Below are 23138 nucleotides of genomic sequence, written 5' to 3'. Positions count from 1 at the left end.
ATAGCCGTTTTTCTTTTACTATCTTTATTTTGGACCAACCGCCATGATTACCACCACAACCACAACATCAACCACCAACCACAACGCCGCTTCACCACAACCGCCACGACCTTCCCGTCACACCTCGCAACCGTAGCATCGCCACCGTTCTTGCCCCGCTGTGGGTACCGGTGTTGGACTCGTGCAGGGCGCGCGTCGAACAGCGTGTACAAAATCACGGATTTTGTGCTTCAAAAACGGATCAAAAACGACACACGCCCACTTTTTGCCGTCCAATCGGTGAGCGAGGGGCGATTTGGCCCCGCCTCCAGGGCGATCGATATATGCAAATTTATGGATCAAAAAGCCTTCACGCCCACTTTTTCTCGGGCCAATGGGGAGCGAGGTGAAAGGTCAAAGGGAGGGGGTCAAAGGCGAAGCTACGGGGGGATAAAAGGACCGTGTTCGTCAGTCAGAGTCGAGAGGCGGAGAGTAGGAGAGTCGGAGAGTCCAGAGGCGGAGAGTAGGAGAGTAGGAGAGTCGGAGAGTCCAGAGGCGGAGAGTAGGAGAGTAGGAGAGTCGGAGAGTCCAGAGGCGGAGAGTAGGAGAGTCGGAAACAGAGAGTCAAGACTTCGCGGGCGGTGGAGCTGCTCGTCGTGTGCGTTGGAGTCGGAACGGAGGGGACGGAGCTGTGGAAAGGCGGCGACACCAGACGAGGGGGTGCTCGCGTCGTGCAGGAAGCTGCACCCGAGGGAGGCCGACAGCGCGACCTGGCCGAGGTGGAGACGCTCGTCGCGGGATAATAAAGATCCTCTATACCCCGAGCATCAGCAACCCCCTCCTGTTTCCCCCCGCGCTGAGATAGTGCGACCAAGGGGGCCCCTTTCCCACCCCCTACCAGACACTGTCCGCGAGGCCCGCGGAGTTGAGGCGCCATCGCCGCTCCGCGTCTCATCACCAGACGGGTAGGCGCGACCCGGTCTCGGCCTCAGGCCCGCCTCATCCTTGAGGGTATTTCTTTTCCTTGGTTTTGGGTATGTGTTGTCGGCGCCGTCTGTGAAGTAGAATTGTATAAGTGTTGCCGTGTGCTCGGTAGTCGGTATTAGCTCTGCATTGTGTTTTCGCTTTTATATTTGCTTTTTGTGTAAATTGCATTGTGTTTTTTCTGTGTGCATTTGGTGGAATTGTATATGTGTGCTCCCGTGTGCCGCGAATAAATGTGCTTTGTGTTGAACTGTTTCCCGCTTCGCTTCGTCTTTTCCTCTATTGAATCCCCATCTTGCTTCACATAAAGGGTTGGTAGTGGGCTGAATACGCCCGATAATTAATCGAACCGTCGAGGTCGACGATAACACCGCTCGGTTATTCTGATAGTACGGAACGGGTCGCTTAAGTGGCCCGTGTCCGAAGTCGACCTGCGGCGAGGTGCGATCGCCCGGTCTACCCTCCGCGTGGGTACTTAGGTAGGTCGAATTTGGCGAGCAACCCTATCCCACGCGGGGGCTGATTGGCTCGATCGCGGTGAGACCGAAAGGTCCACCCGTGACTGGTTCCCGGCGTTAGTCCGAGAGGGTCACGACTGGATTGTCCGTCCGGTGGGCGACGTGCCGCGATTCGAGTTACGTGGCCGTCAGCACGCCGGCGGGCGCGAATACCGCAACAATATATATATATATATATATATATATATATATATATATATATATATATATATATATACATATATATATATATATACATACATACATACATACATATACAGTCATGCGCTACTTAACGACGGGGTTACGTTCTGAGAAACGCGTCGTTAAACGACGTTGTCGTTGTGCGAACATTATTTTTTTTCATTTTCGTTTTCGAACATCATACTTACACAAACCTAGACACCTAAGCTATATGGTGTAGCCTATTGCTCCTCGGATACAAACCTGTACAGCATGTTACTGTACTGAACACTGTCGGCAATTGTAACACACATCCAAGAGACAGAAGACACGTTCGATTTACCTTTGTGCTGTTCATGACGGCCATCGGTGTTGTTAGCAGCAGCTTACAACCTCCTCTCACATCGATTATAGAAAGGTGAATAAATAGCGTTTGTATTTTATAAATCCGTAATCATTTCATCGATGTTATAATTTACAAATGAATAAACGAGCACCTGTCAATTGTGATATATTTTCGGAACAGTGCGATTGTTTTAACAACATAAAAAGCTTCACTAAAAATGAATTTGTGTGTTATTTGACGAACAACAACGATTTATTCGCGGAATTCTTCAATTCAAAGGTAATTTACTTGCAAGAAGGTAAACGTGGAAACATTGGTTCAGTTTGAAAGCCAATTTCCTTGAATCCCGATTTAGCACGATCCTGTTTTTTTAGCGATGACATTTTATGGACCTGAACGATCGCATTATAACAGGGCCACACTGTCGTTGTTTATTATCATGAGGAGGTATTATGTTCTGTACAGTGTACATAATTGTATGTGCTATTTTTATACGAGGCTACATCACTCGGCGATAGGAATTTTTCAGCTGCATATTTTTTTCATTTTTTTTTTTTCAGAGCTGGCAGACCCGTCGTATATGCGATCCGTCGTTGCCCGGAACGTCGTTAAGCGGTGCATGACTGTGTATATATATATATATATATATATATATATATATATATATATATATATATATATATATATATATATATATATATATATATATATATATACATATATATATATATATATATATATATATATATATATAGATATATACACACACACACACACACACACACACACACACACACACACACACACACACACACACACACACACACACACACACACACACACACACACACACACACACACACACGAAGTGTGTCACAGATTTAAATTGTCTGGGTGGCAGATGGACGGTTATTCTTTGTCGATTATGCGTCTTTACCATATGAGACATAATCCACGTTGATGCTCAACATAACAGTCAGGAGGTGCGTCTGACATATGTATATATCAAAAGCGGCTCTTCTGACTGAATAGGACATAACGCTCATGCCATGCGTGTATGTAAGCCATGCCATCACCTCCAAACTCGGATGACTCTCACAGGGACATTCAGGTCTTTGGAGACTGAGATTAAATATGTGCACATGGATAATGCGCACCGCATATTTTGATCAGAAATTTTCTGGGGAAAAAGTGGGGTTTTGACGTGAGTGATGTATGGACTAAAAGGGCTACGAATAGCACCAACTTTTAAAACTATGACACCACGATATAATTAAACATCTGTAAATATATTTAGTTATGATAAGATTGATATTATATGCAGTTTAATTGAGTTGATAAATAGCTGAAATCAAATATGTGTTTATTTAAGGATTGACCTCCAGATCCACTATGCAATGATGTGATGTTATTGCACCAGTTTGATGAACCAGTTTAACTACCAATTTCTGTTTGTGCGCAATGACAACATGCAATTGTGTGACCTTTCGTGGCAAAGTCAAGACTCCCTCGTTAAAACAATTAGCAACTGTGCAATCAAAACGAGGTGCATGTTTAACAACATTTACATGATGTAAAACACACTGGCCCATCCTTGGAAGTGAGGTTGCAAAATGCTCGACGGAATCAAAGAAACGTGTCTGTGCCGGAGCAAAAGCAGAGAGATGACTTTGCAAAAGGAAAAGCGAGACCTTATTTGTTGTAGCTGGAGATGTAAGTGAGGTCGGATGGAGTACTGAGGTATGTAATCGGTGTGATGCTGGAAATGTGTTGAAAAGTTATATCTGCTCTCCAGCCCAGCACTCAAGAGAGATTGAACTGTAGATGGCATCACAGAAACGGTGAGCAGGAAATGGAAGAAACTGGAATTTTTTTTGTATACAATGTTGAGGCTCGTGGAGGAGCCAGAACATAGAATGGATCAGGACGTTATATAAAACTAGAACGGCATTCTTCGATGTCGCGACGTCAACAGATCTGCCTTTGCCCACATTATTACATCATAATACATTATACATACTTGTACCAAGTTAAATCCCTGAACCCAGATTCAAAACATTAAATAATTCTGGCTAACACACCATGCGTCTGATCAAGTTGAAATTTAAAACATATATTCCCCATCACCACCAGATCATCATAGTTTCATGGCGATTGGTGAAGTGGTTCAAGAGAAAGACTTTTGTTTAAGATTTTCGTTCAATCCAACGTGGCTGCCGGGCCATGTGACCTATTATTAATTATTCGTGAACACTCTGCTATCCCCAAGGCTTGGGGGAACATGTGGGTGAAGTTTCTCCTCAATCTGTCGAGACATTCTGAGCAAGAGGATTTTTTAAAGGTTTTTATGTTTAAAAAATTACGGTTGCCGAAACATGTGACCGTTGATGTCATCAATTCCCACCACCCCACCCCCCATTTAATTTAACCCTAGATGACCCTCAAAAATGTTCATACTGATTGGATAAAGCATTTGACGTATGCAATTATGATGTCATAACGAAGTCACCGATGACTTCATCAAAAATCAGACTTATTTCCCACGGGGAGTACTTCACATGTGCCAAGTTTCAATTTTTTTCCATGGTGCAGTTTCGGAGATACAGAGGTCCAAAGTTTTTTTTTTTTCCTTTTTCCCCAACATGGCTCCCACACCACATGACCCATGACGTCATTATCATTAAAACATTTTACATGAGTAGTCGCACCTCTGGTGAAAATTATGTTTCAATTGGATAAGCGGTTGCAGAGAAAATTAGCATGGACGTACGTATGTATGTATGGACGGACGGACAACCCGAAAACATAATGCCTCTGGCGATTTCGTCAGCAGAGGCATAAAAAGGAACAGCAGAAAGAAAGGGGGGAAACACCAACACCAGGGTTGAGGGACAAAATAGAGGGAGACTTGGACAAATAAGGGATGTGGCGAAAAATGAGGGCTAGGGGAGAACACGGGGTACAGCCACAAACTCTCAGGAAGGAAAAAATGTAAACTTTGAAAGAGGTGGGCTTTGGGAGGGCTATCGAGGGTAGAAAAGTTCATGGTTTTGCATTTGGGACGATCTGAGATGGTGGTGAACAGCTGTCTTGAAGATCTGGAAGGAAGGGAAGAATGAGCTTGAAGATACTGTGGAAGTTGGTTCCGTAGGTGAAAAAAACCAGAGTTGGTGTCAAAGCCACCCAATGCTCGCCTGTTTATACATTTATCGTTTTTAAAAGACTCGTCTAATAATTAATATTTTTTTATAAAGCATTGCAGTGAAGTCTGATCCAAATAATTTCAAAGCAATATATGTATTTTTATATTGTAATCAGTAACAAGAGCGCAAGTGAGCACAACATATGCCCGAACAAGAAGGTATATACAGAATTGTGCTACTACATGGAAAACAGTATCCTTGTTGCCATGGCAACCACTTTAGATGATGAACGGATGTCGTGACACACCGTCTCCACAGTCTGTACATATGTACCAAATATGAAACGTGAAAGTTGAAAACTTTGGGAGTTAGAGTGCGGACAGGAAGGGACAGACAGACGGACAGATGGACGGACGACCGGTATCACATAATACGCCCTGATATATATATATATATATATATATATATATATATATATATATATATATATATATATATATATATATATATATATATATATATATATATATATATATATATATATATATATATATATATATATATATATATTGGGCGTATAAAAAATAGTGTGGTAGATAAAAACATTAGAAAGGAAACTAGAGGGGGAGCACTCAGAAGAGTGCAAAACCTCCGCCGCCAATACTGCTGGGTCACTCACGTGAACCTTATATCTTATTCATTAAATATGATGTCAACAGTGCTGACAGAGTTATAGTTCTTTTCTCCATTTTTTTTTTTGGGGGGGGGGAGGTTGGAAATTACTTAAAACATGTAGAAATGCAAAAAACAAAAAAATATTTCTGTAACAATTTTTTTTTGGGGGGGTTGGAAATCACTGAAAACATGTAGAAATGCAAAAAAAAAAAATTTTATCTAACAATTTTAATTTTTTTGGGGGGGGGGAACCAAGTCCAAAATTTAATGGCATGATCCTTGGACCATACCTAATCCCCCCCCCCCACCAAGTTTCGTTGAAATCCGTCTCGGAGTTTTTCCGTAATACTGTTCACAAACAAACAAACAAACAAACAGAAAGGGGTGAAAACAGTAACCTCCATCCATCTTCGAAGATGGCGGAGGTTAAAAATAACTTGCACCAAAAACTTTAACATTTTCACGCTCACGCCGGGGATATCGCTATAGCTCTCTGTTCTTCGAACAGGCGAGCTAAAAACCAGAGGAACGAATGAGTGGAGGTGAGCAGTGACTCTGGATTTAGGTAGTTTCACCAGAAGGGGATTTGATAGTGGACTGCATGCGTCCTGCAGAAACCTGGGGTAGGGGGAGGGAGAAACAGCACAGAAAGAGCAGAGGGTGCAAGACCAGAAAGGAGGTCTTAGAGGACAGAAACCATCGACCTCTCATGTGAAAGACATTGGCCCATCGACTCAGCTTCATCGTGGGAGAGTTGGTTAAACAAAATGTAAAAAAGGTTGTTGCATGTACAGCTCGTGTCATCCTGTTCACTCGAAAGTAAAATATCTCGGCATTATGAACCGCTTGTTAAGATTCACATTTATCAGCGCATGCGTTTTTTGGCTGAAATGTTTAGTCTTTTGTTTTTTATGTTGTTCTTAAAAAATATACAATGTCGAGACTCATGGAGGAGGCACAAAACAAATCAGGACATAACAAGATGAAAGGAGGAGTAGAAAGAGAGAGAGGATGTGCAGGGGAAATCTCATTGGTCGTGTTGAGGGACAAAATAAAGGGATACTTCGACAAAATAAGGGATATGGGAAAGAATGAGGATAAGGAGAGGACGCAGGGGTTGAACGAGATGGATACAGCCGGAAACTCTTAACTACATTTGTGCACAGCTACAGACGAATGAGCACATCACGTCGCACTGTCCATTGCGGCGGCTATTCGGAGGACTTTTAGCCCTCCACCAACTCACCTCTGAGGTAGCCGCATGGCTGCATAACCGAGACATTTAACTTTAGCACAACCCATATTGGCCATATATACACAAGAAGGAGCAGAAGAAGAACCACATTTGTTCGAAATATCATGACATATTACTAATTCAAATGTGTAAATAGCTTTTTCCTTCCTGAGCTGTGGATTGATCGATTGAGAGCTTCCGAGATGCTTTCTCCCTCCTGGGAAAGAGATTGAGTGAAAATTGTGAGTGAGGGGTGGGGGTGGAGCGGAGAGTTGGTGTGCGAGCCTTGTTGGGGCCATTTGTGAAAGAGATGTTTGTATTTAATTTTGGAGATTTGGAGATACTTAATTTATTCTACCGATGCGAATTGAGATAAGGCAGACAATGAGGATATAAGAATATTACCAGAAGTGCAAGACCTTTTTTTTAATGGCTCATCTTGTGTATTGTGTGCAAAAAAAACAGTATAATTTTTATTTTGTTCACTTTGTATAAGATTGAGGCAAACGGGCAGAGCAAGGTCAAAGAGGGTAACAAGTAATAACTAAAACGGCACTCGGTGGAGGACATCCCTCCACCGAGCTGAACAGTTCACGTTTTGTATCCCACTAATAGGTTGGATCTGCATTCTGACCTGAACCAAAATCTCATTGGCTTGTTCTCGTCACCAAAACAATCCGTCAATAACTTTTTGAGATATCATGATATATATCATTTTTGACCCCATCTCTCAATGGTGAAGAATCATGAAAAAAAAATTCTCGCATCCGGATCCTAATCTTCACTAAAATCCAATCAATTCGTCCTTTGTCACACACCGACCTGTCCACCAAGTTTCGTCCGAATCCTTGCACAACATTTTGAGATTTCATGCTCACAAACAGACAAGCAAACAAACGTGGGTGAAAACATAGAGTCCGTCCACCTTTGATGGTGGAGCTAGTAAGGGAACGTCCTCCCAGTCAGGCAATGGGGGTACTTGTATGAGGAAATGTAGTAACCTGCAATTAAGAGGGTGGGGTTAGGTCGCATTAATGGGCCTAGTAAGGATTGTGTCGGGTATTGGGAATGACTTCAGGTATGGTGGTGTACCATATTATATAATTTACTCCTCCTCCTACCCCTCGCCATATGCTCCACCATTCTTTCCTCCCCTTCTTCCTGTCTTCACCCGATGTCTCTCTCTCTCTCTTTTCTTCCCACACCGCTCTACTCTCATATTCCTTCATTTTCTTTCTCTCCTTACCGATCAACCTTTCTTGCATGCATAACATGTCGGTATCCCCTAACACACAGTTCTGATGATCCTCGAGTCATGATGGATTCTTTTTAAACTGTTTTCCACTCCAATATATAATGAACGCATGTTTGATTTTCCAAGTATGGTTCTCGAAGTTATGGTGGAATTTTTTCCGCATTTTTATTTTCTACAGATGAAGAATATAGGAAACCACTTGTCTTGTTAAATTTGAGACGTGTAAAGGAAATGGACTTCTTCTTTTTTCATCTGTGGCACAAGGCTGTAAGGTAGCATCATTGGCTGAGGGTGCAGCCACACCCTCAGCTCTGTAGGTTGGGGTTGGTTATTTGTATTTTGTTTTGGATGCTGGTGATAGCTCGCCTGTTCTTCACGAAGGACGCCATGGTCTATTTACCATCCACCAACGAATGCTGGCAGACGGGATGCTTGGTTTAATGTCTATCCGAGAGACAGCACACACATTGATGAATCACCCTGCCTGTGAAACACCGCGATGGCAGTTTATCGCCGGGTCAGGATTCATACCCATGATAGACATATTAGAGGTGAGTGTGCTGTGTACCTTTAGGAGTCTAGGTCATCATTCCAGCCCAAATATCTTAGCATGAAACAGCAATGAATCAAATGGAAGAGAAAATTGTGAACAAATAAGAACTAAGTGTATGTGATGCAATACAAATTATTTACTAAATTTGAGAGGATGGGAAAAATGAGGGATTTGAGCTGGCATGCTAACCTGGGCCGTTTGGCTTGGCCTTTGCATCCTTTGGATAGTTCTAGATGTTGGTTTGGTGGGATGACCTGACCATTTGTCCTTTTCCAGGGTTTTGACAACAGGTAAACAGGAAAGGAAGGAATCATGAGTGCTTGCCATCAGTTGTGCACAGTCAAGCCACAACCCTATTTAAAAATACTAGTACGTGCCCGTACGTGCGTGGCCGTACGTGCAAAAAAAAAAAAATTAAAAAAAACTTTCAAACCACGAGCCAGAAACAACAACCACACAGGCCGTTCCTTCGCTCTCGCGTGCCCGTACGGGCAACCCCCCCCCAAAAAAAACTTTCAAACAACTACACAGGCCGTTCCTTCACTCTCGTAAACGACGACTGGATTGGGGAATTGTGTTTATCTATAAATGCGCATGAGAAATCGAGAAATTATTAGAATACATTGTCATCACGATCCGGAAGTGGTGCGTGCCCGTACGGAATGTTCACATGCATTCCACTAATTATCACTTGCATTGAAGTAACAACTGCTGTGATACTTACACACAGAGTTAATTAAAATCAAGTTTACCTCCCTGTCTTTGCTTGCCATGACATTCGCTGCCATTGACCATTGCCACTCCTACGCCAAGGTAACTAAGGCACCGATCGATCCCCATCGTAACCGGCACAGCATGTGACGTCATCGTCGGCAGGCCGCGCACCGGCCTACGCAGCAATGTGTCCTTTTAATTGGTTGGTAAATAAATGGCCATAACTTGGGAAGCAATTGTCCAATTAATATCAAACCTTGAAAAGTCACACCACAGGTCCCCAGCAATATACCTGACAAGTTTCAATTAGATCGGACCAGCGGTTGTCGAGAAACAGCGGTCACAGACACACACACACACACACACACACACACACACACACACACACACACACACACACACACACACACACACACACACACACACACACACACACACACACACACACACACACACACACACACACACACACACACACATTGCTGGAATTATAGATAGATATATATTCGAACAAAGTCAACGTTTTTGGAAGCTCGAGGATGGAGTTGCTTGCTCTTCCGGTGCTCCGAGTTGTTACCACGTTTAATTTGCAATGAGGGAAACCGAAGGCCATGCATAAATACTTCCGATGCTCGGATGAGGTCATCTGAATTAACGACGTCATGCAAAGCCTGACATACGTCAGTTGATGCGCGTCGGCAAACGTGGCAAAACATCATGTGCAAATAACGATGACCTTGGAAAGTGTTTTTTTTAATTTCACTTTATATATTTTGGCGATGGTGGTGTGATGACGAGAGTTCAACAACCCGACACCAAGTTAATTTTGCAACGCTGCCTACAGCTATATCCAAGCCGAGCAAGATCGTACCAACACATCTTGATTCACATCCGCAGCTTCAGGTTCACTCTTCTTACATCATATTATAATGTGGCCTAGTTTTTGAAACCCTTGGTCAATTTCCCCAAAGGGTTTAAAAAAATGATTCGATAATTTGTTTTTGATGTACCGCATTTTTCGGCGTATAAGTCGATACTCCCCTCCTCCCCCCCCTCCCCCCAGAAGTCCAGGTCTCGAATTGTGCACGGAATGGATTTGTGAAAAATAAATGAAAAAAAAATTGCAAGTGTGACTTTTCTGAAATAAATTGTATAATTGTTAATTTAAAACACATCACGGGGATCACTGCCCTGGAAGTTTGCCAATTGGGAGTCCGCTCACTGACACATTATCCTATCAATAACGAGTACGCACTCACCAATTACGTTTGATCCATCTCTTTCGAAATTCAATCCTCATCATATGTATCCATCCTTGCCAAGTCATCTGAAAATGATAACAAATGTGTCGAAAAACTTTTTACATTCCTAGTTTATCTGAAAGATCGTCTCACAAAATAATTCAAATAACATGCACAAAACAGTGAGTTAATATTCATGACTCTGGAAGGACCGTATGCAGCGATGCTTCGTGAGCGTCACGGAGGAGTACCAGTGGGTTTTGCTTCGTCATATACTCCAAATCGACGTATCTATGGATGAAGGAAAGGGAAATGGGTACATGGTGAATGGTGATCAACATACAACACTGCTGTGCAAAAGTCTGAGACACAATCGGTTCGAATGTATGGATGTTATGAGCATCAGGAATTTACTCGAACCTTCCACGAGTGTTTTCTACTATTATAACACGTTGAGTGTAAAGAGCTTAGTTTGGGTGAGAAGAAACCAAGCTTGTCATTTAGCAATTTTTAATTCATATTGATTAGAATCTTAAAAAAACTTGTGATCATAACAAGTCAAAGTAAACTATACATGAGCAGCTAATGTGATTGTGATGTGTTGTTGTAGTTAATCCATCACATTTACCAATCAAATCAAATTGATGACTCATTGTGAGGTGTTCCTTGTCATTATACACATGTATCAAGCTCACAGCCCGCTTCTCATACTGTAGAATACAGATCAATCAGGATTAACTGTTAACTTACAGATCGGATGCCATCAGATCACACGTCCTTAAAAACCTGCTCTGCTCTCTGCTGCTCTTGCACTTCATTTCTCTGCTCTTTTCACCCTGCCATTTAACCATCGGTCATCTTCCATCTGCCTTGAAATCAGCCAACATCACAGCATTGTATTTGAAAAGGTGCATAAACGGATCCCTTAACTACAGACCAATTAGCTTACTTCCAATCAGCAAGGTCATGGAATTCATCATCACAGTTGATATGAAATACAGTACTTCCTTTTCTCCAACAGCCTCATCTCAGATCATCAATTCGGATTCAGACCTGGACATGGTGCCTCTACTCTCCCAACAATGCATGGAGGCCCTCAATGTCAGACATTAGATTAGGGGCGTCTCTTTGGATCTGGACGTATCTCGAGCTTTCGATGCAGTCTGGCATCTCGGCCTGCTCTCCAAACTGTCTGCTGGTGGAATCCAAGGCCAACTCCACTCTTGGATAACTGACTTCCTCCACCCTTGTTGCCAATGTGTGGCTCTCAATGGAAGCCTTTCATCTCCTCTCCCTGTCAAGGCTGGAGTACCCCAAGGCAGTGTTTTATGCCCAATATTATTCCTAATCTTCATCAATGATCTCACTAACTTTCTGGAAAATTCTCTTCATCTCTTTGCTGATGACTCCACACTCAGCTGACATCTCTCATCCTCTTGACAAACAGGCAGCAGCCTCTTCCCTCTCTGTGCTTTGTCAACCCTCCTCCTCCCTCCCTCCCCCCAGGTATCTGTAGGACGCATGTGGTCCACCAGCAACTCCCTCCTCATGAAACTGCCCTAAATCCAGAACCACTGCTCACCTCCACTCATTTATTCATCTTTTTTTTTTCTCCTTCCACCTTACATACTCTCTTCAATATCATTCTTCCCTCCAGGTCTTCAAGACAGCTCTTCACCACCATCTCAACTCATTCCCCATCTAAAATCATGATCTTTTCTACACCCATTAAACCACCCCACACCCCTCCCAAAAGTTTGCTTATGTATCCATGTTGTCCACCCTTTGCGTTCTCCCTTACCTCTAGCCGTTACTTGCATCCCTCGTTTGTCCGTTTCCGTCTGCTTTCTCCCTCCGCCCTGCTGTTGATGTTTTCCCCTTTCTCCTGCTGTCCCCTTTGTTGTGGTGTGTCCTGATTTTGTTCTGTGTCATAGGTCTTCCACGAGCCTGGAGCATACCTGTACTGTATATTAGAAAAGAGAAGGGGGAAAAAAAGTTAAAACAAAAGGCCTAAAATTTTAGTGGATCATCTTAGAATTGTGTTTCTGTATAAAGAAGGAAAATGATTTCGTGAAAAAGCTTGCGTCACTTGATTCTCAAGGTTAAGGTTATCTGAAACACAATCAACAAGTACAGATAAACATCTTCTGTAATTGACAAACTCAGGACTGGAAGACCCAAGGATCTGTCAAACAAGGATCAGCAACACTTGAAGATGATATCCTGAAGGAATAGAAAGAAGACGAGCATTGAATTGACAACGGAACTGGCAGAAGGCTCAGGGGTCGTTATGCATCCACCAATAGTACGAAGGTCACTTTTGAAATCAGGGCTTAAAAGATGTGTTGCAGTAAGAAAACATCTTCTAAGAAAGGACAACAAGACTAAAAGGCTAAAATATGCACAAGAACAGAAATTGGGCTATGGAACGATAGTTAAAGGTGCTTTAGACAGATAAGTCAAAGTTTCATTTATTTGTATCTATCAAAGACAGCATATGAGACAGCCAACAATTAAGCATGGAGGTTGTTCAATTTAAGTTTGGGGGTGCATATCCTCTAGTGGTGTTTGAAAATTGATGGTAGATTGATTACAGTAAGGTAGAAACAAGTTTTAATCCACATTGCTATCCCCAGTGGTGCAAGATTTGTTGGTCCAAACTTCATATTACAGCAAGATAATTATCCAAAACACTCAGCCAGAATAATTAAAACTTATCCACAAAAGAAAGAGGAAGCTGGAGTCCCGCAACGCATGGAATGTCCCCTTCAAAGCCGAGATATCGTTGAAGCTGTACGCGACTATTTGGACAAAGAGAAAGTAAAAAAGAATCCCAGCAACTTTGATGATCTTTGGAATGTCTTGGAAGAGACGTGGCACACCATTCCACAAGAGTTTTTCACAAAATTAATTGAAAGTGTCCCTAGAGGTATTTAAATGGTTTTGAAGGAAAAGGGTGGACATACTCACTATTAGTTTATATCAAGGTATATTCTGTATAAATCTGGTTAATTGAATCAGATTAAATTTTTTATGTATTTGTCATGAACAGCTTATTCAGTGTAACCAATGCATTTGCTCTCTCTCTCTCTCTCTCTCTCTCTCTCTCTCTCTCTCTCTCTCTCTCTCTCTCTCTCTCTCTCTCTCTCTCTCTCTCTCTGTCTCTCTCTCTGTCTCTCTCTCTCTCTCTGTCTCTGTCTCTGTCTCTGTCTCTGTCTCTGTCTCTGTCTCTGTCTCTGTCTCTGTCTCTGTCTCTGTCTCTCTCTCTCTCTCTCTCTCTCTCTCCCCAACGGATTAAATTATTCGCTGCTCCGTGACACAAGCCCTGATTCATCATCTTGCACAACTTTCACCCACAGCACAGCTCCATAACAGTCTGGAGCCTCTGCACAAAGACCTGACTCTTCAAATGTCCCGCCAAAAAAAAACAAAAATTAAGGTTCTGGCAACACCATGTCATCCTACATTCGTTTGTGTCTGGAAACCTGAGAGAAATTCCATGATCTTCCCCAAGTTTCATATAAAAAAAAAATTCAAGGATAACTTGCATTGTGGGGAGTTGAATCATTCCCACATGAGCCATTGTGTGTGCAACTCAAATCCCTTATTCCACAAGAGTGGGTGAAAGGCCGTTTTGAAGCATGGCAAGTTACACGTCCCTTTTGATACGCAACCATTAAGACCATGGCTTGACATGGTGTACCAACCGGTTATTACCTCCGCCACCTAAGGTGGACGGAGGTTATGTTTTCACCCCGGTCTGGTTGTCTGCTTGTGTGCAGGATATCTCAGGATAGTCTTCACCATTGAGAGATAGGGCCAAAAATGATATATAGCACGATATCTCAAAAAGTCATGGACGGATTACAACAAAACTTGGTGGATGAGTTGGGTAGGTGACAAGAATAAACCAATTAGATTTTGGTTAAGATCCTGATGCAGATCTGGGCCATCAATGGGATATAAAACATAAACTGTTCAGCTTGGCTGAGGCATGCGCTCTATCGAGTGCCGTTCCAGGTTCACCATGCAGTAGTACTTTGTGAATATTTTCTTGATTTTTTTTTGTCCCCTAAAAATGTACTTTGTGTCTGTTTACAACTTCATTTCAATGGCTATGGATATCACAGATTTTGTGCAAGACCTTTAGTCGACATGTCCAAAAGTGTACTGAACAGTTTTTTCCGCAAGATTCTCCGGATGTACAATGCAATGTATGGCACTAACAATCCACTGCTTAACAACCTGTAAGGCAAAGAAAACCATCACTTTGTGGCTACCCCGTATAATCACACGTCAGACAAGGTCAATATGTAGGACAAGGACATTAGGAACGTCAATGTGTTTTTACATGATTTACAAGGGCATCAATAGACAACGGACAAATCAACACAGCATCGAGGATTTTGACCGATGATCTCAGAACCATGAACTGAGCACTCAGGTGGGAACAGGAAGTATGCCAACCTGATAATGCGAGGAATTAGCCTGTAAAACCATCAGTGAAGCTAGAACGAAGAAAATGCAAGGCTTTCTATCTGCGACTTTCCAAGAAAATAAATATCGTTCCACGTTTGTTAATTTATTTTTCGAAAATTTTGCTGGATAAGAAGTTACCGTGCTACTGTAACAGCAAAAGTGCCTGGATTTATGAATAATTCAAAAAAGCCACTTAGTTCAAGAGGCCTGTTTATTGAGTATGTGGTAATCTGAACCTGATATTGAGACCAATCAGAGAATATCCAAATCCATTGGGACCATACTCTCTGCAGAGCATTGGTGCTGCCGAAGCGCAATTTGACGGAGAAAAGCGCAATTTGAACTGAGGACCTTAGGATCCCAAGCCCACCACCCTAAAGGCCCGGTCACACCTTGACGTTTTAGCCAACGTATGCCGATTTTTGAATTTTTTTTCTAAAACGCTGGCACACGTTGAATACGTTATGGGTAAGTTTTGATAACATTGAGAGCACGCTGGCATACGTCGTAGTACGTTGCCATACGTCGTTGTACGTTGGCTTTAAACGTTGTACTTTTCGGTTGTCCTCAAATTTTTTCATGCTTGAAATTTCACGACGTATGCCGGCGTATGACTCACACGTTCCGCTACGCTGGCCACAAGTTGTAGGCACGGTCTGCGATCGTTGACAGACGTCAACACATGCTACTTGTAAGTTAATCATAAGTTGAGACACGCCGAGGTAATGTTTAGAGTACCCGAAACTTATTTCCTACCTATGATTAACGTGTTGTTGGCACGTTACGCGATCGTTGCCACACATCGACAGACGTTACTTTTAAGTTACTCATAGGCTGAAAGACGTCGGTATAATGGATCGTCCTTGCGTCAGCGTCCACGGCCACGGCCAGGACACTTATTTGCAGCATTCTTCAAACTTTTCTTCGGCATGACGAGGATGTTCACACTTCGATGTCTAGCTTGGCTATGATTCCAATTGTCCATCGGCAGCATCTATTTAAAATAGTCGAGTTTGAGCGTTTTAACACGTTCAGAAGAAACGTTTCAAATTTCCAAACCCCAGCGTCAAAAAAAAAACAAAAAAAAAAAAACAAAGGCGAGTGACAGCAATTTAAATCGTTCATTGTAAACAATGAAACTAGCTGAGTGGTACCGTTTAAAAGTCGTTGATTGTAAAAAAAATCCAATTGTTGAGCGCAAGCGTCTACTTTCAATCGTGGAGATGCAGCCATTTAAATCGTTGAGTGGCAGCCTATGAACCTTCCCGTGGACACGCGGACGCAAGGACGATCCATCATAACCCACACCCTCCCCCTCACACCCACCTACTACTGCCAACATGAACAAACTACTACTAATACTAATACTAATACTAATACTAATACTAATACTGATACTGATACTGATACTGTTACTGCTGACATGGACATCGACTCAAAAAGAACTCGAAAACACTGTTGGGTTCCCCTTTTATGAACACCATTTTTATATACCAATTCCCAAAACCGCTGGGAACACGTCTTTATATGGCAGTTGTAAGCTAGAAACACATTCATTTTTTTTTTTGTCGACCGGAAGACGTCATTGGAATACGTCTACATACGTCGATGTGTGTTGGGACTACGTAAAGAATTGGTTCAAAGCACGTCAAACATAAGTTAGAAATAAGTTTCGCGTAAAAAAGACATTACCGCGACGTGTTTCGACTTATGAGTAGCTTATAAGTAGCCTTTGTGGACGTGTGTAAGCGTCCACATATCGTGTGTAAAACTTATCCCCATCGCATGCGAACGTGTGTCATACGCCGAGTACGTCGTAAAATTTTGAACATGTTCAAAATTTCTTGACGTACTCTACTTACTATGACTTATGATAGCGTATTTAGCGTTCTACTCGCGCATACCAAACTTACCCATACCGTATTCGACGTGCCCCAACGTTTTAGACACACTTTTTGTTACGTCGGCATACGCTGGCAAGATCGCCAAGGTGTGACCGCGATTTTGACCCTTCCATTTCTACGGCAGTTATGATTCGAATCGTTGTGCGTCAGCCTTTTAATAGGCTACGTCACGACATCGTCGGCGATGCGTGCAACGCGCTATGCCTGAGTTAGACTATCGTTGGGCATCGGTTGTGTAGGCCAACAACAGGTTCAGCATTCGTTGGTATAAGTTATCTATAACACAACGAAACGTTCTGTGTCCATTACTAATATGTTATGCATACGACCAACTCATTATGAATACGTCCGAATCTTAAAAAAAAACATCAAAAGTTCAACGTCAGCCAGCGTTTTACATACATTTTAATACGTTGCCATCGCTGGCTAAAACGTCAAGGTGTGACCGGGCCTTAACCATGAAGCCAACACCAGGCATAATCAGAGAATATGTGTTCCTTTTTTCTTGGAACGATACTTCTGAAAGAAATTGATGGAAAGCGTAGATGCACTTTACGTCATGTAACATATGATGAACCAGAAGTGAATTTCATGGGAGTCATCTGGTGGAGAATTTAGCTGCTCAACCTAACGACTATAACACAACGCAACAGAGTTTGATAGCAGGTAAAGTATCAGGGGAATGAAAATTATACAAGAAATGAAGAAGCATTCTCAAGCATCACTTCCTAAAACAGAGCAAAGGAGAGTGGAGCAAAAGTTTTGAGTTTTTGAGTGCTACTCCCTAATGAATATCAGATGGTAAGTGGAAAACTAATCATGCAGATAGCTACTGATGTCTATGGCTGTCAGCCTAATGGGAATGGCCATATTCCAGGCCGTATTGACAGCAGGAGAAATTTCTAAAAATACAGTTATAGCCTATTCCTTGTAAATGGAGCATCAATTCGCTGCTGTAAAAAGAAAAATGATGAACATGCCAATTCCAGCCGAACACCGAAAGAATGGAAGCTCAAGAAAGTGGTAGTTAATCTTCAGTTGGAAAAGAAGGCCGACAAAGTCAGATGGAGCAGCTTCTCTTGTAAAGCTTAAAGCCGATTCTCGAGCAACCGATATACCCATAGTTCAGGCAGGGATCAGAGCCGGCTGCATAAGTTGTCACCAAATTTGTGGTTTGATAATACACGTAAAAGCCGGCTTCAAATGTAAATTTTTCATATTCTCAAATTTATTTCTCTCTTTCTCAACGTAAAGTTCTCAAATATCACTCCTGCTGCTCTTGCTTCTCCTTTGTCTGCGCTCTTCAGCCTTTCCTTCTCGTTTGGAAGCCTCCCATCTGCCTGGAAGTCGACAAACCTCACTCCCAGTCCACATGAAAAGGGCAAAAACAGATCCTATCAAATACAGACCGGTAAGTATACTTCCAATTATGAGCAATGCCATGGAATCCATCATTGCTGTTGACGTTGTCTTTCTTCTTTTCAAACGCCCTGATTCCTGACGAAACCAAGCTGTTAGCTTGCTAACCCTAACAGCTTGCTGCTCCTCTTTCAGCAATAGTTGGAGGCTGCGCATCTCGAACAACAGGTCAGGACTGTCTTCCTCGACATATATTGGGGATTCGACAGAGTCTGGTATCCTGCTCTTCTTGTCAAGCTCTCTGCCTGTGGCAAACAAGGTCATCTTCATACCTGCATTTCTTCCTCCACTTATGCAGTCAAAACATTGCTATCTATCAATGGAACACTTTCCTCTCCCAGTGGAAGTTGGAGTGCCCCGTAGCATTGTTTTTGGCCCAGTCTTAACTCTCAGCTATGTAAATGACTTCTCCGATTTTTCTGGAGACTTCCCCCTTCTCAATTTTGCATACGATTCCACATAATGTTGTACAGTACCCCCATCCAACAAACAAGCAGACACCAGCTACATCAATATCTCTGCTGATCTAGAATTCATGAGATGCTGATCTGACAAGTGGAACATGGCCTTCAATCCTGGCAAATCTCAGTCTCACCCTGTTGCTCTGGAAGGATTGTCAAACAAAACCTCCTGTCTATTTCCATGGTCAGACACTGGGAGAGGTTCAGTCTCTTGAATTTCTTGACCTCACTATGAGCTATGACCTCTCTTAGCCCCACCATATAGCAAAGTATGCCTCCAAAACCAGCCATAGACTTGAGTATCCTCTGTCGTTCCAAGTATTTCTTTGAAAAGCAGAACTAGTTACAGATTACAAGGCCTTTGTCTGTTGCTCAACGGAGTACTGCTGTCCCTTATGGGTTGGTGCCCCAGCATCACATCTTTTTCCTGGATTCTCTGGAATGGAAAGTTTTCAACATTATTGACATCTCCCATGATGATGCTAAATCACAATATCTGTTGCTCTCACATCGCAGACAGATTGATGGCTTTGGCTTTTTAAAACCGTTTTTCCTTCGGTCTTGCTCCTTCTGCTTTTTCATTCTTCTGCTTTAGCTCCTTCTGTTCTAGCCTCAGCACTCTTAAATCTTTACACCAGCTATTTTCCACCTGCTACATCCCACAATGCATTTGTGCAGACAATATTGGACTGACTACCCAAGCACCTTCCCTTTTGGTGACAAAGCAGACCCTCACAGAGGACCTCCAGATACTAGAAAACTACTTCTGGGTCTACCACTTATAAATGGTTCACAAAAGGATTATTATCAATGATTGACTCATGCTTGCACTGGACAACAAGTAAAGACATGAAGTAAAAGGTTTCAGAGATGCATACTCATAAATGAATCACCTTGAAATAATAAATCGGCTTCATATAAAAAAAATCAAAAATATCAATTGCCCTCGTGTCTTGGATTTACCTATTATGAAAAAAAACTTCAACAATGCGGCGAAACAAATGCTGTCGTACAAGTTTTGCATCGCCTAAATCTCAACTCAGATCAAAATCAAAATATTAAGTAATGTTTATATTGAGTTAACAGAGACATCAAAACCACCAAAGTTGAGTAAACGTCGAGATTGAAAGAGGTGTCAGACGAGATCATTGCAAAATTGGCGCACCAGCATCAGCTGAAGGGGCTGATCCGAGGATCTCTCCATACCGTCTAACTGGTTCTACCAACAGGCGGTGTGTTCAAAGGGACGGGGAAATTCCTCGGTGCACGCTTTAGGGTGTCCCGACAGCTAGATTGAGGGGAAAAAATTATGGAATAAATGTCACTGGAGAAAGACTATAAACCACCTACATTTCGCATTTTAAAAATATTTCAAATGACGTTGAAGAACTGAAAATCATGGAAGAGTTAAATTTTGTGGAGTTCAAACAAAAAATGAATATGACAAAGACAAAAACCACACTCAACGGCTATGTAAGAAAGCAAGAAATACGAACTGGTCATTGCAAAATCTAACTAGACGGGTAGTCGGTAGAGAGCATACCTCCGCCAGACTGAACAGTTTACGTTTTGTATCCCACTGGTAGGCCGGATCTGCATCCGCATGTTAAACAAAACCTAATCTGTTGGTTCTTGTCACCTCACCAACTCGTCCACTAAGTTTCGTCCGAATCCGTCCACAACTTTTTGAGATATCGTGCTATATATCATTTTTGTCCCGATCTCTCAATGGTGAAGAATCACTTTAAAATTTCTAGTAGTCGGATCCGGATCTTCACCAAAATTTAATCAGTTCGTCCTTGTCACGCACACAACCTGTCCACCAAATTTTGTGTGAATCTGTCCACAACTTTTTGAGATATCCTGCTCATAGACAGACAAACAAACAGGGTTGAAAACATAACCTTCGTCCACCCTCCGGCCGAGGTAACAAATCGGGCAATTATATTAACTCTGGAACTCACACAAACAGATACGGATCACTTTGAAGAAGTGAAGAGATGTACTGGAGCATGCACGTTGGGAAGCGTTTGGAAAATTTAATGAACCTCATGAAAAGAAAACTGCCTTTGTGTACGAAAAACGAAGTTTACCATAAATGTGTCATACCACCAATGATGCATGGCAGTGAAACATGATCTCCAGCAACAAAGATGAACCAAAATGTGATCGTCATGCAAAGAGCCCTGCAAAGATGCTGTCTCGACGTACCAAGACAAAAGCGAATGGATCAGATAGAAACTAAATTCATTGGCGTACTAGCAGTGCTCATTTTATGCTGAATAAGTAGGAAGTCCATTAATAAAAGAAGGGAATGTTTTAGAACACGAGTGCAAGCTGATGTTTTCAACTCTTGATGCTACATTTCCAGCACAGGCAGGTTAACAACCTGTCCCTCTCCTCCATATGTAAAATTCAGGCTCTGCATATTGATCACATTCATTAGAATGAAATGGAATTGAACGGCTGGATATGTAGCACGAAGAATGGACAACACCAATTACAAACTTGCAACCGAGAGGACTTCAAAGAAGCTGAAGGTAGACTGATGATTGTAGGGGGAGACAAAATTGAAAAATTCACTTGAAGACAATGGCCCTGAATTGCAGGGAATAGAAAAGAATGAACCATGTTGAGGTAGGCATTCTTCCTGCAGAGGACTAAAATAGGCTACCATAGTCAAATCATGTTTAATTTTAGCAATTGTAGAGAGATGTACAGCATTCGGTTCACACTGCTATTATTCAACAAAACTGCATGGGGCAGTCCAAGAAGCACCGACATAGACACTTGTACTTGTTTACCATGATAGATTTTTTTGGGCCAGGAACGACTGGGCTCAGTTCAGCCAAGAGTTCCAGTTACGGATTTCTTCGGGATGAGTACCACCAGGTCAGGTCATTTTTCAGTGGAGATGGCCCACGGAATCTGTAGCGTTGAGGTTAGATGGACTTGCCCATGCCAGAAGTCATTATGTAAGGTGTAAATGGTGTGTATTCTGGAAAAGAAAGAACTTGTTTTTTTACTTTTTGTTTGTTTTTGTGCAAAGTCGAGGTTCGTGGAGGAACTAGAACATAGAACATATCAGGACGTAACAAAATAAGAGGAATAATAGAAAGAGAGGGGGAAAACACCAACAGCAGAGTTGAGGGACAAAATGGAGGGAGACTTGGACAAATAAGGGATTTTGGGGAAAATGAGGGCTCGGTGTGGACGCACGGGGTGGACAAAAATGATACAGAATCAAACTCTCAGGAAGGAGTGCAGAGTAGCCCAGCCTTTGGTGCTGAAGTTTGTCTTCACTAATTATTATCTACCACTTAAACAATAATCAATATTTATTGATGGGGTGTTTCTTTTTTGACGTTTGCACTGAGAAACAGAATGGACAAAACATGTTTTCTACAGATATATATATAAAAAAATATATATACAGGGGGCTGCAAAAGTAGGTATACAGTAAGGATTATACCAGTATATCATTACTGTATACCTAGTTTTGCAGCCCCCTGTGTGTGTGTATATATATATATATATATATATATATATATATATATATATATATATATATATATATATATATATATATATATATATATATGTATATATATATATATGTATATATATATATATATATATATATATATATATATATATATATATATATATATATATATATATATGTATATATATATATGTATATATATATATATATATATATATATATATATATATATATATCAGTAAAAGGCAAGATTATGATATGATTGATATTTAATAAAGGAAAAGCAACTTGGTGCTGAGCTGGGTCGGGCTCAGCCACATTTCCCGGTGCAGCCCAGCCTGTGGAAAACAGGCTATATTGCAGACAAAAACAGCAGGCTGCTTGTTGATTCTAGATATCTGAAGATAGAGATGACCCAAGCCCCGAAGGATAGTGGCCAGTTGTCAATAGTCTTATTTTTAATGCAACGAAATCCCAGAAACGGGGACTTTCCGGGATGAGACATGGGTGAGTTGTTTACTTTATCATTTGAGAACATTTTGTTTTGTTCCACCGTTTGGGAGTTG

The 23138-nt window shown here is 41.8% G+C and overlaps 2 protein-coding genes across 10 annotated transcripts in view; one reads left to right on the top strand and one right to left on the bottom strand.

Annotated features, from left to right (window-relative positions):
• LOC147023849 (RAC-alpha serine/threonine-protein kinase-like) overlaps positions 1-23138 on the top strand; it is a 176522-nt gene that overhangs the window by 109127 nt on the left and 44257 nt on the right. The window lies entirely within an intron of this gene.
• SDCCAG8 (SHH signaling and ciliogenesis regulator SDCCAG8) overlaps positions 5711-23138 on the bottom strand; it is a 160319-nt gene continuing 142891 nt past the window's right edge. Inside the window, exons 19-22 of one of the 5 annotated variants that reach the window (XR_015060400.1) lie at positions 12606-12767; positions 11056-11095; positions 10823-10890; positions 5712-6425 (exon numbers count right to left, since the gene is read on the bottom strand). The gene's annotated coding sequence lies outside the window, so the exon portion shown is untranslated. Of the gene's footprint in view, positions 6426-9916; positions 11096-12605; positions 12768-23138 lie in introns of those variants that run through there. The other 4 variants (XR_015060398.1, XR_015060399.1, XR_015060396.1 and 1 more) reach the window with 4 other exon arrangements.

The sequence above is a fragment of the Eptatretus burgeri genome, chromosome 7 (genome assembly GCF_056783735.1).
Source record: "Eptatretus burgeri isolate ZD-2024b chromosome 7, Ebu_testis_v1, whole genome shotgun sequence".
In the NCBI taxonomy this organism is placed as follows: domain Eukaryota; kingdom Metazoa; phylum Chordata; class Myxini; order Myxiniformes; family Myxinidae; genus Eptatretus; species Eptatretus burgeri.
This window is presented reverse-complemented; position numbering and strand designations above follow the sequence as displayed.